Source organism: Antechinus flavipes, chromosome 4, assembly GCF_016432865.1.
Source record: "Antechinus flavipes isolate AdamAnt ecotype Samford, QLD, Australia chromosome 4, AdamAnt_v2, whole genome shotgun sequence".
NCBI lineage: Eukaryota > Metazoa > Chordata > Mammalia > Dasyuromorphia > Dasyuridae > Antechinus > Antechinus flavipes.
Genome location: NC_067401.1, coordinates 105,752,051 through 105,767,831, shown reverse-complemented (window position 1 = coordinate 105,767,831; position 15,781 = coordinate 105,752,051). Strand labels below are relative to the sequence as shown.

The 15,781-nt window shown below is 35.5% G+C and overlaps 1 protein-coding gene and 1 long non-coding RNA gene across 2 annotated transcripts in view; one reads left to right on the top strand and one right to left on the bottom strand.

Annotated features, from left to right (window-relative positions):
* Positions 1-15,781, top strand: part of LOC127561295 (putative olfactory receptor 10J6) — a 138,959-nt gene that overhangs the window by 32,353 nt on the left and 90,825 nt on the right. The gene's annotated exons all lie outside the window — the stretch shown is intronic.
* LOC127559726 (uncharacterized) overlaps positions 1-15,781 on the bottom strand; it is a 41,501-nt gene that overhangs the window by 23,958 nt on the left and 1,762 nt on the right. The window lies entirely within an intron of this gene.

Genomic DNA, 15,781 nt, shown 5'->3' with positions numbered 1-15,781 from the left:
CTGAAAGCACATTGTCCTCAGATGAAGCCAGGTCATATCCTGGTCCCCACCATGCAAGGCTCTCCTAGAAAAAATTAAAAAGGGTCTTAAAAGAGAGCTAGAAGGAAAATGGGGAAAATGGGGAAAGGAAAGGAATTAGAAAGGGAATATAACTCATTAAAAGAAAGATTTGTTAAAGTGGAAAAAGAAAACAACTCTCTGAAATGTGAAATGGAAAAGGTAAAGAACTCCCAGAAAAACAGAATTTGTGAATTGTAAAAAGAAAAGAACTCCTTGAAAAAAATTGTGAAATGGAAAAAAACTCAATTGGAGTAAACTCCAATTAAAAACTCAATTAAGTAAAATAATTTCATAGTTCATAATAATGAAAGTAGAATATTTATTGATGGTGGTAAGATTTAGAGTGTGACCAATTTTTGTCTGTGTATAGCTGAAAGAAAAGATAAATTATGGGAATTGAGAAGATCGAGCAACTAGGACGTTAAGGTATTTGAGGGAACATCACTATGTATGTTGAAGTTCCCAAGTATATGGGCAGGAACTGGGGTGGGAAAAGATTATAAACTAGGCATGAACTTATTGAGGAAGAAAGAGAATTTCCTGGGGAATCAGTAAATAATAACTACCAGAATCTAGATTGGGTGATAAATTTAGAATAAATAAATCTCAAAGAAGAGCTTACTGAATGATGTAGATGGAGAATCTAGATGTGGCAACAAGGCTCAAGCAAGGAATATTCTAATTCTTCTAACCATATCCAGTGAGTTGGGGAATATGAGAAATATAAGTGAAAGCATAACCAGTAATAGAATAGGTGGTCAAGGAAGTTGTATCAATTAGGAGCTTGGTCTCAGGAAAGGGATGGGAGAGAAAAAATTTAAGAAGAAAGCAAATTTATTTTTCTATAGAATAAACATTCCATAAGGCAGAGTAGAAGGAATAAGTACATCTGGAATGGAACTATTAGCAGATGGGTTGAGGAGGATAGGAGTAATCTGAGATAATAAAGGAAGTATATATAATAATAACTAAGACTTCAGGAATTAGAAATGTACAATGGGATAGGATTATGTTAACCATTGAGGAATATATCTAAGCAGAGTATTCCAGTGACTGGAAATAATTAAATTGTCCAACCTTATAGCAGGTAAAAATGCTGAATTCTATGGAACACAAAGGATGACCTTTCAATAAGCAGAAGCAGACAAAGAAGTGGCTTATGGGAGACAGAATAGTAGTAGGGCATGATTAATAAAAATGGGTCTGATCTTGGAAAGGACTCTTGGGTACTGGAGAAAGCCTTACAATAAAACTATAAGTAGGAAGATGAATCGACCTAGATCTGGAATTGATACAGGATACTCTTGAGAAATCTCAAAAATTAAGGAGCTATAGGTTGGGAGCCTAGATCTGGAACCTAATGGAATCCTCAAAGAAATAAGTTTTCAGAACAACCAAAGAGCAATACAGACCTGTGTGACAGGCTAGAGCTCATTACCAATGGAAAGTTACATGTAAGAATTGGCATATTCTAGAAATCCATTAGAGTCAGTTAAAATGCTCTGAGAGCCTATAGTTTAATCCTTCTCTCTCTGTTCACATAGATCACATCCTTAATTATAGGTGTTTGGGATAAGAGATATCCAAGTTGATTACTTAGATATCACTCATAAAAAGCAGAATTATTTATTAGATCTCAAGAAGCAGACCCCATCCTGGTCTGTGAGCCAAATTCCACAGCAGGAAGAGTTATTCCTTTGACAATGCTCACAACTTTTATACATTTCAGACAAAAAAAAAAAACCAAAAATCCCACCCTCGAGATGGTGTGAGTGGTCACATAAATCTCTGTTCCCCTATTTGGTCAGTGGAACGTAATAGAGTATAGCTTCCTCACCACTTTTATCCTTCTTTGAACAAATGGAATGTAGTCCAGATCTTATCTAAAATCACATGCTTTTGGAGAAGCCAAAACTAAGGCCTTTAAGGCTTCAATTAATTTAGTTACCAGTCTCTGAGTGCTTGATCTGTAAGTCCTTCACCTTTTCCACACATAGGTGATCACCCAAAACAATATGAATTTTGATCAATGAAAACTTGTAAGATATCTTGGGATTTATGAGTTAGGTTTCTTTTTTTTTCCCCTCTTCCTTATGTATTTATTTTATCATTTTAAAAAATAGACAATTAATTCTTTTGGTTCATGTAGTTTCATTTATGATTTCTTAAAATACAGCATTGGAAAACCAGGTTTTGATAAAGCCTAATGGGATTCAATGAAAGCTACTTAATCATGCCTTAAACCCATATCACTCAGACTCTCATTGATTGACAACAATAGGTACCAGCCCAAGACTTATTTGGACACTGTTTTGAGTTTTGATGACTCAGAGTTAGTTTAAATAACATTTGTTTCCATTTTGGCCAGAAACCCTGAGGCTGGTAACTTTGCATAATACTGACTCAATTAAATCCAATTCACTTGAATCTTCCTGATGTCATCAGCCTTCTTCAAGAATAAAGGTCAAAAAACAACAATTACATTTTTAGTATAAATGTTTACACCCTGGAAATTGGCAAAAGCTATAAATTATAGCTTGATTTATTGTTTTGTTGTTTGTCTAGACGTAATAAAGTAATGGAGAAAATATTAATAATTCAGATTAAACTAAAAAGTACATCAAAAGTGTATTTTTCCAGAAAGCCAGTTGTTAAATGTTCACTAGCATAGTCTTGCATATTCCCCAATGAATGGAAATTTTGATATTTATTCAAAAGACAAAAAAAGAAACTTCATAGCCCTGGGTGAGGAGGATAAACATCCTCAGCTGCTGTATCTGGCCCACAACTATGACCTGTAGTCCAGATGCGGCAGCTGAGGACGTTTATCCTCCTCACCCAGGGCTATGAAGTTTCTTTATTTAAAGGCCCACAAAAAAAGTTTTTGTTTTTACTATAGTCAGGCCCTCCAACAGTCTGAGTGACAGTGAACTGGCCCCCTATTAAAAGTTTGAGGATCCCTGAACTAAGCTATAGGATCAGGTTCCTATTTTCCCTGCCTTTCCTAATTGGCAAATAGTTCCCAGGATAGGGCAGTATGTCGAGGAGAGTGTAAAGCAAACTGACTCAGTCCTTATATCTCATAAATTGAAAACTTATGTCTCAGGGTCAGAAAAAGAAATGTCTTTGTTTAAATTTGAATCTATGTGTTGTTTCCCCATATGCTATATTTTTTTCATGCTTAGAATATAAGGTTGCATTCTTAGTCAATGAGGATGAGCCAAAGGGGAGAGAGGGGTATTAATATTGCTTCAGGAAACCTATAAATTGTGCCTTCTGTTCTTGCTCAGAGCCCTCACTTTCACCTCTCCATATGGTAAGAGTGACTGCCAGTTTCTCATGAGAACCGAATAAATATTGGGTGAGTTGCATAACACATACCCAATAATGTCATTTTTTTTGAGATATAGATAATTTAATTTGCTGTATTTGTACTTCTGGGTTTAAATTCTGTCATATAAGTGAGTGCTTTATAAATGCTTGTTTCTAGATTTTAAAGAAGTATCAAACAAGACAGTTTAGGTAGCATGAGCAATGATATTAGATGACGACGATGGTTTTTGTGCTATAATGGTACTCTTACAATATTATACAAGTCCTTCAGAAATAAATTGTTCAAAAAGGAAGTCCTCCAGACATTTGTTGAACCCCCATAAAGGAATTATTATAGTAACAATTAACAATAATAATTATAGAGAGTTCTAAAGTTTATGAAGCATTCTACATATGCCAACTCATCTGATTTTCATATAAACTCTATGAGGTAGGTCTTATTACCCCCATTTGTGGATGAGGTAATAGATGCACAGAGTGATTTACTCAGAGATATATAGCTAGCAAGTGTCTAAGACAGTACTCAAACTTAGGTTTTCCTAATGTTTTATCTAACATTCTGTCTACTACAACTCTTAACTGCCTTTTAATCATAAAAATAAAAGAAATCTCAGAAGTCAACTAGACCAATCCATAACTGATCAAAAATGCTCCCTAAAAAATACCTGCTATTTTTTAAATCCAACATTTTCTTGAAAATCTCTTGTAGGAGGAAAAGCAGTACCTCCCAAGGACACCTAACTAGTCCTACTTAATTTTTGCCTGCTGTGTCATATTGTGGACTCATGTAAAGTTTTTAGTATACTTAAGCCCACAAATCTTTTTTCAAATTAACTGCTCTTTACTTATAATTCCTCATCTTATATTTGTGAAGTTAAATTTTCATATCCAAGTATAAACTTCTCCAATATGTTCTTTCTCCTCTCTTCAGTATCAGAATAAATATTATTTTCAGAGTATAGGTTGCCAGATGTTCATGAATCTTCTAAAAAAATTAGCATGATCTACATACTTGATCCAATCTGATCACCAGCAAGTAATTGGAATGCCTCATACTGGAAAAATTAGTACAGGTCTATTTCCTTGATTCAAGCTTTTGCCCCATTCTCACTCTGGAGCACAAATTTTCTCAACTGCCTTGGTTTAAAAAGTGTGCCTGCTCCCTGCATGTGATTTCTGTTAGGAAATGTTGTATATTGGGAAGCAATATTGATAATCATTTTAGCAAATCTAAATCCTGGAAGCTTCTGATTAGAATTACTTCTCATTATAAAAGCTGTAGAATGAGATGCTTTATTATAGATAGCTATTTTCCATATATAGACAATTAAACAGTTTAAGAATCATGTCAAGACAATTATGTATTGAAAACAAACAAAATCATAGTGAGATCAGAGTGATGGTAGATAATAGTAAAGCACAGGGCCATCTTTCTCACAGAATGTGTCCAATTAAGCCAAATGAAGGGCCTTTCATTATTCTATTTATATTTGCAGTCTTTTGCAGCAGGATATGAGAAGTCAATAAGTACAATTTGAAGATAAAATTCACATATATTTCAATCAAATGGGTAATACAAAGTATTATACTTTAGCAATGGTCAAATGTCAGAATTGAATTTCCTTTTTGGATGACAGCAAATCAAAAGAAGTCTGCTTTACCTTTGCTTCCATAGTTTTCCCCCTTCCCCTAAATCTTCATTTTTCAGTTGGCAGATAGCAAATTAAGGAAAAGGTACAGTGATTCAAAAGCAGCAATCCCCAGAAGTCACTAAAAGCTCAGTTCTTCCTATCAAATAATGTGGTCCTTAGTTCAATCATAATAGAAAAATGAACCTGAGGATGGACTGAGAGTTTGGGAAATAATGTTCTTTTCAAATGATAGAATCAGCAAAGTTTGACTTTCTAAATAAAAGATGGTCCACAAAAAGCAATGCTGAAGGGATTTAGTTTCAAAAAAGTTAATTAGTTAGAAACTTGAAGTTTTAAATATAAATGCCATGCTATGCTTTAAAAAATTACTTTTGGTAGAGGAAGTATGAGGAGAAATGTGGAATTTTGGTCCCTTTTGGGCCAAGTCTTCAGGGTATCTCACTCATTATAACTGCTATTAGAGGATTATGGCCTAGTGAGGTTTTAGCAAGAGCTAAGGCCTATATGATGAAAGACAATGAGATATAAAGGGAAAAGATTTCAAATGTAAAATAGTCATTTCCTACCATGGAAAAGATTGGATCCTTGAATAGCTCAATTGCTGATGAAAATGCCAGGAAGATTTAATAAATTTACTTCAGTTACAGAATGAATTCCTACATTTGTGCCTAACCCTTCACAGACTTAAGATTTCCAATGAGTATAGGAAATAATACTTAATAAATTGTAACTGATCATGCTAAGGAAGCAGAGAGAGGTTTATTGAAGATGGGGGTCTTGTGAGCCAAGAACAGGAGAGGCAAAATTTCTCCTATCTCCTGCCAAGGAGTAGCAAACAAGAATAGAAATTAAATGGAAGGAAATTCTCTGTCCTAAATCTTCTCATTGATCTAACTGAAGAGAATTTGGTGGAATTTAAAATGAACACACTTGTGGCACATCCATAATGGCAAATGCTTGTGTGAGGAATTCAGTGACCACTCGGGCTGTCTCTTTTGCTGCTGGTATTGCAAAAATGAATCCTGAAAAGGTGTCTACCACAACATAGATAAAAGACAGATGACCAAAAGATTTATAATGGGTCACATCCATTTGCCAGATTTCACTGGGTCTCAAACCACGAAGATTCTTCCCTGGAGGCAGTGTAGGAGCGTGGAAAGGAAGGCAAGCCGTACAGGCTTTTACTATGCTCCTAGCTTCTCTCTTGTTATTCCAAATTATAAACATAAAGCTTGAGCAGCCTGATGATATTTAGAATGAGATGCCTGGGCTTCTTAGAATAAAGGAGTATTGACCAACATAGTTAGAAGGCTATCTGCCTTTGAATTACCATCAAAAATGGGACCTGGAAGTCTACTATGAGAGTGGACATGCAAAATGTAAATCTTACCTGGATGCTTTCTCACTTGCTTTTGAAGTTCCTTAAAAAGCTGATATATATTAGAGCATGCAAATTTTATTTGGGCTGTGGCAATTCTTTGTACTACACCTACTGAATAGGCCGAATCAGATATTATATTTATGTCTCCTGGATAATAAGTAAGAGCTAGAATGATCACATACAGTTCATTTTGCTGAGTGGACTGAAAAGAAGTTCTGACTACTCTCTTTATAGTTAAGTCATGAGAGTATACAGCACAAATATTGTGTTTGGATGCATCTATAAAAATAATTGGTCCTTTAAGAGGAACTTTAGAAAATTTTTCTTCAAGAATCCATCGCCAATTATGTAAAAGTCTGGTTATCTTTAATGGAGACCCATGTGTAAAATTTGGAGCCATGGCTAATAAAATGGGATGGTCTCACAGCACACATTAATTTGTATATTGGAATAAAAGGTGTATATCTTGCAGGTCTTGTCCCAGATAATTGTACTCCTCACTTAATGGCCTTTAATAAAATTCTAGGCACAAGCACTGGGTAAGGAATAAGGCTTTGTTCTGGTTGTGCCAGGAGGTTCACACATTCTATCACACTGTCTCCTTGATGAAGGACTGCTGTGGGTGCCTCTTGTGTGGCTAAAACTGATATTTCCAAGGGTTTTTGAGTGACTCAACAACATTGGATAAAGCCAGTTCAACTTTTCTCAAAGCCTCTTGAGCTTCTTTTGTAAGCTGGCGTGGTGAATTTAAAGTACTATCTCCCCTTAAAATGTCATATAATGCTTGTAACTGATAGGTAGTCAAGCCTAACACTGGTTGCATCCATTGAATATCTCCTATCAATTTCTGAAAATCATTTAAGGTGTTTAACTTCTCTGTTCTCAAGGACAGTTTTTGTACTGTAAGTACCTTAGGGTATACTTCATATCCTAAATATTGAAAAGAAGCATGGCTTTGAATTTTGCCTTCAGCTATGTACAATTTGTAGTTCCTTAGTGTTTCTATGTTCTTTTGTAGACATGCTTCTAACATTTGTTCCTCAGGTGCATATCCCAATATATCATCCATATAATATAATACCATAACTTTTGGAAATGCTTTTCTTACTAGAGCAATAGCAGCAGCAACATACATTTGACATATAGTGGGGCTGTTTTTCATTCCCTGTGGCAAAACTGTCCATTCATATCTTTTATAAGGCTCAGCTAAGTTAATGCTGGGCACTGAAAATGCAAATCTTTTCATATCCTCCTTATCCAGAGGGATAGAATACAAACAATCCTTAATATCTATGACCCAAAACAGCCATTCTCTAGGCAATTGAGTAGGAGATGGAAGTCATGGCTGAAGAGTTCCCATACTTTCCATCTGTTCATTCACTTTTCTTAAATCAGTGAGCATCCTCCATTTTCCAGAACACTGGGGAGTTTTTTTACAACAAACACTGGGGAATTCCAAGGACTTAGAGAAGGTTGTAAATGCCCTTATTCAAGCTACTCCTGTACTATATCTAATAAGGCCTGAAATTTATCACTACCTAAGAGCCACTGTTCTATTCACACTGGTGTATCAGTTTTCCATTGGATAGGAACAGGTGAAAGTGTTGGCAGGCCTTCAACAGCAGCCCTGCTTAAAAAACTGAAGTATTCATTTTTAGCCCTAATTGCTGTAAAACATCTCTTCCCCATAGATTGATGGGGATTTTTTCAACTATAAAAGGGGTAAAAACTCCTGTTTTGCCTTCAAAAGTCCATCTCATAGAGGCAGCACTAACTTCAGCTGCTATTGATCCTCCTGCGCCAGACATGTAGGTGTCTGCTTTAATCTTTGGCTAGTGACTGGGCCAATTGGCATCTCTAATGACTGTATATGACTTATACTGTGCACAGTATAAGATTTTACACATCACTGGCATACCTTTTAATCCTCAAGGATAGGCAATAGTAGAGAGGAGAAACAGACATTAAGACATTGCTCCAAAAACAAAAGAAAGGGGGAGCCACAGATAACCCTAGAGAACTTCTAAATCTAACCCTTTATACTATTAACTTCTTGGTTTTTGACAAAGATGCACTGGCTCCAGCAGACCCGTTTTATAACCCACCGGAAGGGCAGTGTTCAGTGTGAGCAGCTCCACTATCTTTAGATAATCGCCAGGTGATGTGGAGAGACCCAGAAAGTGGTGAATGGAAGGGACCAGATAGGCTAACTGATTGGGGGAGAGGGTTTGCTTGTATCTCTACAAGTGGAGAAGGAATCAAATGGGTGCCAACAAGCCGTATTCGCTTTGTCCATCACAGAGAGACAGAGCAGACCTTTGAAATGAAGGAGAAGACCCAAGAAATATCCAGTGGTTCTGTTGCTGATTGTGCTCACCATTGAAAGAGCATGGTGGTTATGGCCTTTGACTCATGAACATAGAAAATTGTTGGATTTGAAAACCCTCAGGAATCATTGGATTCTTTGAGACATAAGACTTGAAAGCCCTCAGGAATCATTGGATTTTCTGAGAAATGATAAGAGTCTTAAAGGACTTCAAAATCTGCTGGAATCATTGGATTCCCTAACACATAAAAAAACTTTTGCAGGACTTCAAAAATTTGGGGGGATCATTGGATTCCCTGATATGTGAAGCAATGGACAATAAATTGGTTTTGGACTATCTCTTGGCTGCTGAAGAAGGCGTATGTGTGACTGCTGTTTACATACTCTCCTTCTAGGACTTCTGGCAATCTTTTACAACACCATGTTGGTTTATATTGTTTGTTTTACCGTTACTTGTGTGTACAATTCATGTTTGTTACACCACATCAAGCCTGCACTGACTGTGGGGAGAGTCATCACTAATAGCCTCTGCATTATTGCTATGTGTTTGTGTAATACCTACCATACTGATGGGTTTGTGCATAATAAAACCCTTCAGCCCAGAAACCCACTAGCAACCCCCACTTCCTTTTGGTCCTTTTCATCTCCCTTCCTGGGATGTCAGGGGGGTCTTGATCACCTCCTTTTTGGTGCTTTCACCTCCTTTCCTGAGAAGTCAGGGAGGATGTGATCACCTCCCCTTGGGGGCTCTGACCTCCCTGAGGAGTCAGGGATGGCATGACCATCTGTGTTCTAAAATAAAAGAATGCAGGAGATATAATGGGCTGAGGCTTGAGTTGATGCACTGAGGTCTCAAGCATGTGAGGCTAAATAGTAATTGGACCATATTCTATTAATATATATGCTTGGAGAAAGAATGGCCTCCACCCACTCTATGCAAGTCGTGATGTGTTGTATAGGAAATGACATTTTTGGTGGGTGGAGGCAAGGGAGTGGGAAGGGAAGCGGAAGGAGAGACTGCTGGCTGGCCTCTTGACACAGCTGCTCGCATTGCCATTGCGACGGCCCTTCATCTCCAATCCACCTCTGCTAGCTGTCTTCCTGTCACAGTTGCCCATATTGCTATTGCAATCTTTCTTGCCCATATTGCTATCGCAATCCTTGTTCATCTCTTCACTTCAATAAAGATTGAAGATTTTTCTCTTAACCTGAATTCCTGACTCCGGCTGATTTTAAATACGTGATCATCACATCAAGCCAGTAGGTCAGCAGAGAAACTATAAACACAGGAGGTAAAAACTTCAACCCCAAAACACTGGGGTCTCTTTGGGCCTGACCACATCCAGAGAGACTCAGCACACTCACAGAGTCTCAGAGAGTGGCCACTGTAAAGGCAGCACAGTCACTACTGCTCTGCTGCTACTTCACTGCTACTTCCTGTAGTTTGTAGAAGAAGTTTGGTAACATCACACTGCTCAAAATGCAGACCACACTTTTTTTTTTCTGTTTGTTTTTTTTTCTTTTTTGTCAAAATGACTAAAAAGTTAAAATGAGCTCTAACTATAGATAGCTTCTATATAGATAGACAGCAGCCTTCAAACCCTGAGGAGACTAAAAACAGATTGTCTCCAGATGAATCCCCAAAGAGGATTATAATTTGGACCCCACCACATAAGACTCTCATAGAAGAAATTTCAAAGACTCTTACAAGAGAGCTAGAAGAAAAATGGGGAAAGGAAAGGAAAGCTTGGCAAGAGAGATTGGATAAGTCATCCCACTCATTTAAAGATAGAGTGGATAAAGAAATCAAATAACTGAAAAACAGATTTATTGAATAGGAAAAAATAAACAATTCCAAGGAAAACAGAATTAATGAATTGGAAAAAGAAAATAGCTCAATAAAAAATAAAGTTGGCGAAATGGAAAGAATTCTGTAGAACAAAACAACTCATTTAAAAACTCAATTGGACAATTACAAAATGAAATAAAAAAGTAAATGAAGAAAATAATTCATTAAAAATCAGAATTGAAAAAATGGAAATGAATGACTCTAGGAGACACCAAGAATCAGTTGAGAAAAAACAAACAAACAAAAAAAGAAACAATTGAAAAAATGTTAAATACCTATTTGAGAAAATAACAGACCTGGAAAATAGATTTAGAAAAGATAATCTGAGAATTATTGGACTTCCAGAAAATTATGATGAAAAAAAGAGCCTAGACAATATTTTTCAGGAAATCATCAAAGAGAACTGCCCAGATGTTATAGAAACAGAGAGTGAAATAGACATTGAAAGAATTCATCAATCACCTAAGGAAAAAGATCCCAAAATCAAAACTCCAAGAAATATTGTGGATAAATTCCAGAACTATCAGACCAAGGAAAAAAAAATACCACAAGCAGCTGGAAAAAAAGCAATTCAAAAACAGAGGAGCCACAATAAGGATTACTCAAATCTAGCAGCATCCACATTAAAGGATCGAAGGGCCTGGAATCTGATATTCCAAAAGGCTAAGGAACTTGGTATGCAGCTAAGAATAACTTATCCAGCTAAGATGAGCATATTTTTTCCCAGGGAAGAAGATGAACATTCAATGAAATAGGTGAATTTTATCTATTTCTGATGAAAAAAAAAAGCAAAACTAAACAAAAATTTTGATCTCCAAGAGAAACATCAAAAGGTAAAAAGAAATTTTGGAAACTTTATTTCTGTTACGAGTATACATAAAGAATTTATGTATAATTTGGTTTTATAGTTATAATATAAAAAAATGAACTGAAAAGGAAATTCTATCAGAAAAAGGGTAAAGTGGGGGTACTATATCTCATGAAGAAGCAAAGGAAACCTTTTATATCTGAGGGAAAGTAGGGAGGGAGATGAACATAGGGTGTATCTTATGCTCGTTAGAATTGGCCTAAAGAGAAAAATATTATACATATTTGATTTACAGAAAAACTTCTCCCACCTTATTGAAAAGGGGAAGGGGAAAAGCGAAAAGGGAAGGAGTAAGCTAAGTGGAAGGAAATATAGAAATTGTGAAGAAAAGGGGGTAAGAAAAAGGAAGGAACTCTAAGATGGGGAAAAGGGTCCTAAAAAGGGAAGAAATATAGACATTGTGAAGAAAAGGGGGTAAGAAAAAGGAAGGAACTCTAAGATGGGGAAAAGGGTCCTAAAAAGGGAAGGCTGTGAGAGGCAAGTGGTGCTCACAAGTTTAATATTGGGGAGGGGAGTAAGAGTGGAGAAAAGGAGAAAAAGATATGCAGGAGTTAACAAAATGGCAAGAAATGCAGAATCAGTACTTTTAACCATAAATATGAATGGGGTTTTACCCAAGAAAATGATAATAATGAGACATCAAACCAAAATGTGTAGGATGCAGCTAAAGTGGTAATAAGGGGAAATTTGATATCTCTAGAGGCCTACTTACATAAAATAGAGAAAGAAAAGGTCAGTGAATTGGACTTGCAACTAAAAAAGCTAGAAAAGGAACAAATTAAAACCCCCCAGTCAAACAGTAAACTTGAAATTCTAAAAATAAAAGAAGAGATTAATAAAATTGAAAGTAAAAAAAAAAAAACTATTGAATTAATAAATAAAACTAAGAATTGGTTCTATGAAAAAACCAACAAAATAACCCTTAATAAATTTGATTAGAAAAAGAAAAGGAGAAAATCAAATTATTAGTCTTAAAAATGGAAAGGGAAAACTCTCCACTAATGAAGAGGAAATTAGAACAATAATTAGGAGTTACTTTGCTCAACTTTATGCCAATAAATTCGATAAATTAAATGAAATGGAAGAATACCTTCAAAAATATAGCTTGCCCAGATTAACAGAGAAAGAAGTAAATTGATTAAACAGTCCCATTTTAGAAAAAGAAATAGAACAAACCATTAATCAACTCCCTAAGAAAAAATTCCCAGGACCAGATGGATTTACATGTGAATTCTACCAAACATTTAAAGAATAATTAACTCCAATGCTATATACACTATTTGAAAAAATAGGGATTGTAGGAGTCCGACCAAATTCCTTTTATGACACAGACATGGTACTGATACCTAAACTAGGTAGGTTGAAAAAAGAGAAAGAAAATCTCCCTCAGGAATATTGATGCAAAAATCTCAAATAAAATATTAGCAAAAAGATTACAGAACATCATCCCCAGGATAATAAACCATGACCAAGTAGGATTTATACCAGGAATGCAGGGCTGGTTCAGTATTAGGAAAACTATTAGCATAATTGACTATATCAATAACTAAATTAACAAAAACCATGTGATCATTTCAATAGATGCAGAAAAAACATTTGATAAAATCCAACATCCATTTCTATTAAAAACACTTGAGAGTATAGTACTAAATGGACTTTTCCTTAAAATAATCAGCAGCATCTATTTAAAACCATCAGTAAGCATCATATGTAATGGGCATAAACTGGAACCATTGCCAATAAGATCAAGAGTGCAACAAGGCTATCCTCTATCACCATTACTATTCAATATTGTATTTAAAATGCTAGCTTTGGCAATAAGAGTTGAGAAAGAGATTAAAGGAATTAGAGTAGATAATGAGGAAACCAAATTATCACTCTTTGCCGATGATATGATGGTATACTTAGAGAACTCCAGAGATTCTACTAAAACACTATTAGAAATAACCCACAACTTTAGCAAAGTGCAGGATACAAAATAAATCCACATAAATCATTAGCATTCTTATATATCACTAACAAAATCCAACAGTCAGAGTTACAAAGAGAAATTCCATTTAAAATAACTACTGATAGTATAAAATACTTAGGAATCTATCTGCCAAGGGAAAATCAGAAACTTTATGAGCAAAACTACAAAACATTTTTTCACACAAATTAAGTCTGATCTAACTAATTGGAAAAATATTAAATGCTCTTGGATAGAGCAAGCAAATATAATAAAGATGACAATACTACCTAAACTAATCTATTTGTTTAGCACTATACCAATCAGACTCCCAAAAAACTATTTAAGTGACCTAGAAAAAAATAACAACAAAATTCATATGGAAAAACAAAAGGTCAAGAATTTCAAGCAAATTAATGAAAAAAAAAATCAAATGAAGGTGGCCTAGCTGTACCAGATCTAAAATTATATTATAAAGCAGCAGTTACCAAAACCATTTGGTATTGGCTAAGAAATAGATTAGTTGATCAGTGGAATAGTTTAGGTTCAAAGGACAAAACAGTCAATAACTATAGCAATCTAGTGTTTGACAAACCCAGAGACCCCAGCTTTTGGGATAAGAACTCACTGTTTGAAAAAAATTGCTGGGAAAATTGGAAACTAGTATGGCAGAAACTAGGCATCAACCCATACTTAACACCATATACCAAGATAAGGTCAAAATGGGTTCATGACGTAGGCATAAAGAATGAGATGATAAATAAATTAGAAGAACACAGGATAATTTACCTCTCAGACCTGTGGAAGAGGAAGGAATTTATGACCAAAGAAGAACTAGAGATCATTACCGAGCACAAAATAGAAAATTTTGATTACATCAAATTGAAAAGTTTTTATACAAACAAAACTAATGCAGACAAGATTAGAAGGGAAGCAATAAACTGGGAAAATATTTTTTACACTCAAAGGTTCTGATAAAGGTCTCATTTCCAGAATATATAGAGAATTGACTCTAATTTATAAGAAATCAAGCCATTCTCCAATTGATAAATGTCAAAGGATATGAATAGACAATTCTCAGATGAAGAAATTGAAACTAGTTCTAACCATATGAAAAGATGCTCCAAGTTATTATTAATCAGAGAAATGCAAATTAAGACAACTCTGAGATACCACTACACACCTGTCAGACTGGCTAGGATGACAGGGAAAGATAATGCAGAATGTTGGAGGGGATGTGGGAAAACAGGGACACTAATACATTGTTGGTGGAATTGTGAATACATCCAACCATTCTGGAGAGCAATTTGGAACTATGCTCAAAAAATTATCAAACTGTCATACTCTTTGATCCAGCAGTGTTACTACTGGGCTTATGTCCCTAAGAGATCATAAAGAAGGGAAAGGAATCTGTATGTGCACGAATGTTTGTGGCAACCCTCTTTGTAGTGGCCAGAAACTGGAAACTGAATAGATGTCCATCAATTGGAGAATGGCTGAATAAATTGTGGTATATGAATGTAATGGAATATTATTGTTCTGTAAGAAATCACCAGATTTCTATATTTTGTTCCCTTGACTCCAATCCTCCACCCCATTGCCAAAAAAAAGAAAAGAAAAGAGAAACTTGCATGAACTGATGCTAAGTGAAATGAGCAGAACCAGGAGATCATTATACACTTCAACAACAATACTTCATGATTATCAATTCTGAGGGACATGGCTCTCTTCAACAATGAGAGAATCCAATTTTTCTTGTGCAACAAGAGAACTGTACGGATATGCATACATATATTGTATCTAAGATATACTTTAACATGTTTAACATGTATGAGAGTGCCTGCCATCTAGGGGAGGTGGTGGAGGGAGGAAGGGAAAAGTTGGAACAAAAATGAGTGCAAGGGACAATGTTGAAAAATTACCCATGCATATGTTCTGTCAATAAAAAGCTATAAAAAATAATTAGATTATTTAATTTCCAATTGGCTTTTAGTCTATCTTTCCCTGGCCCTTTATTGAGTATAGTTTTTATTGCTTCGTAGTCTGAAAAGGAAGCATTTACTATTTCTATCTTTCTGCATTTGATCCTAAGGTTTTTATGCCCTAATACATAGTCAATTTTGGTGTGTGATGGGATGTACTGCCAAGAAAAGGGTGTATTCTTTTCTGTCTCTATTCCATTTTCTCCAGAGGTCTATCATATCTAGGTTTTCTAGGATTTTATGGACCTCCCTAGTTTCTTGTTGTTAGATTCATCTGATTTTGAAAGGAGAAGGTTGAAGTCCCCCACTAATATAGTTTTGCTTTGTATTTCTTCCTGTAACTGGCTTAATATCTTTTCTAAGAATTTGTATGCAGTACTAT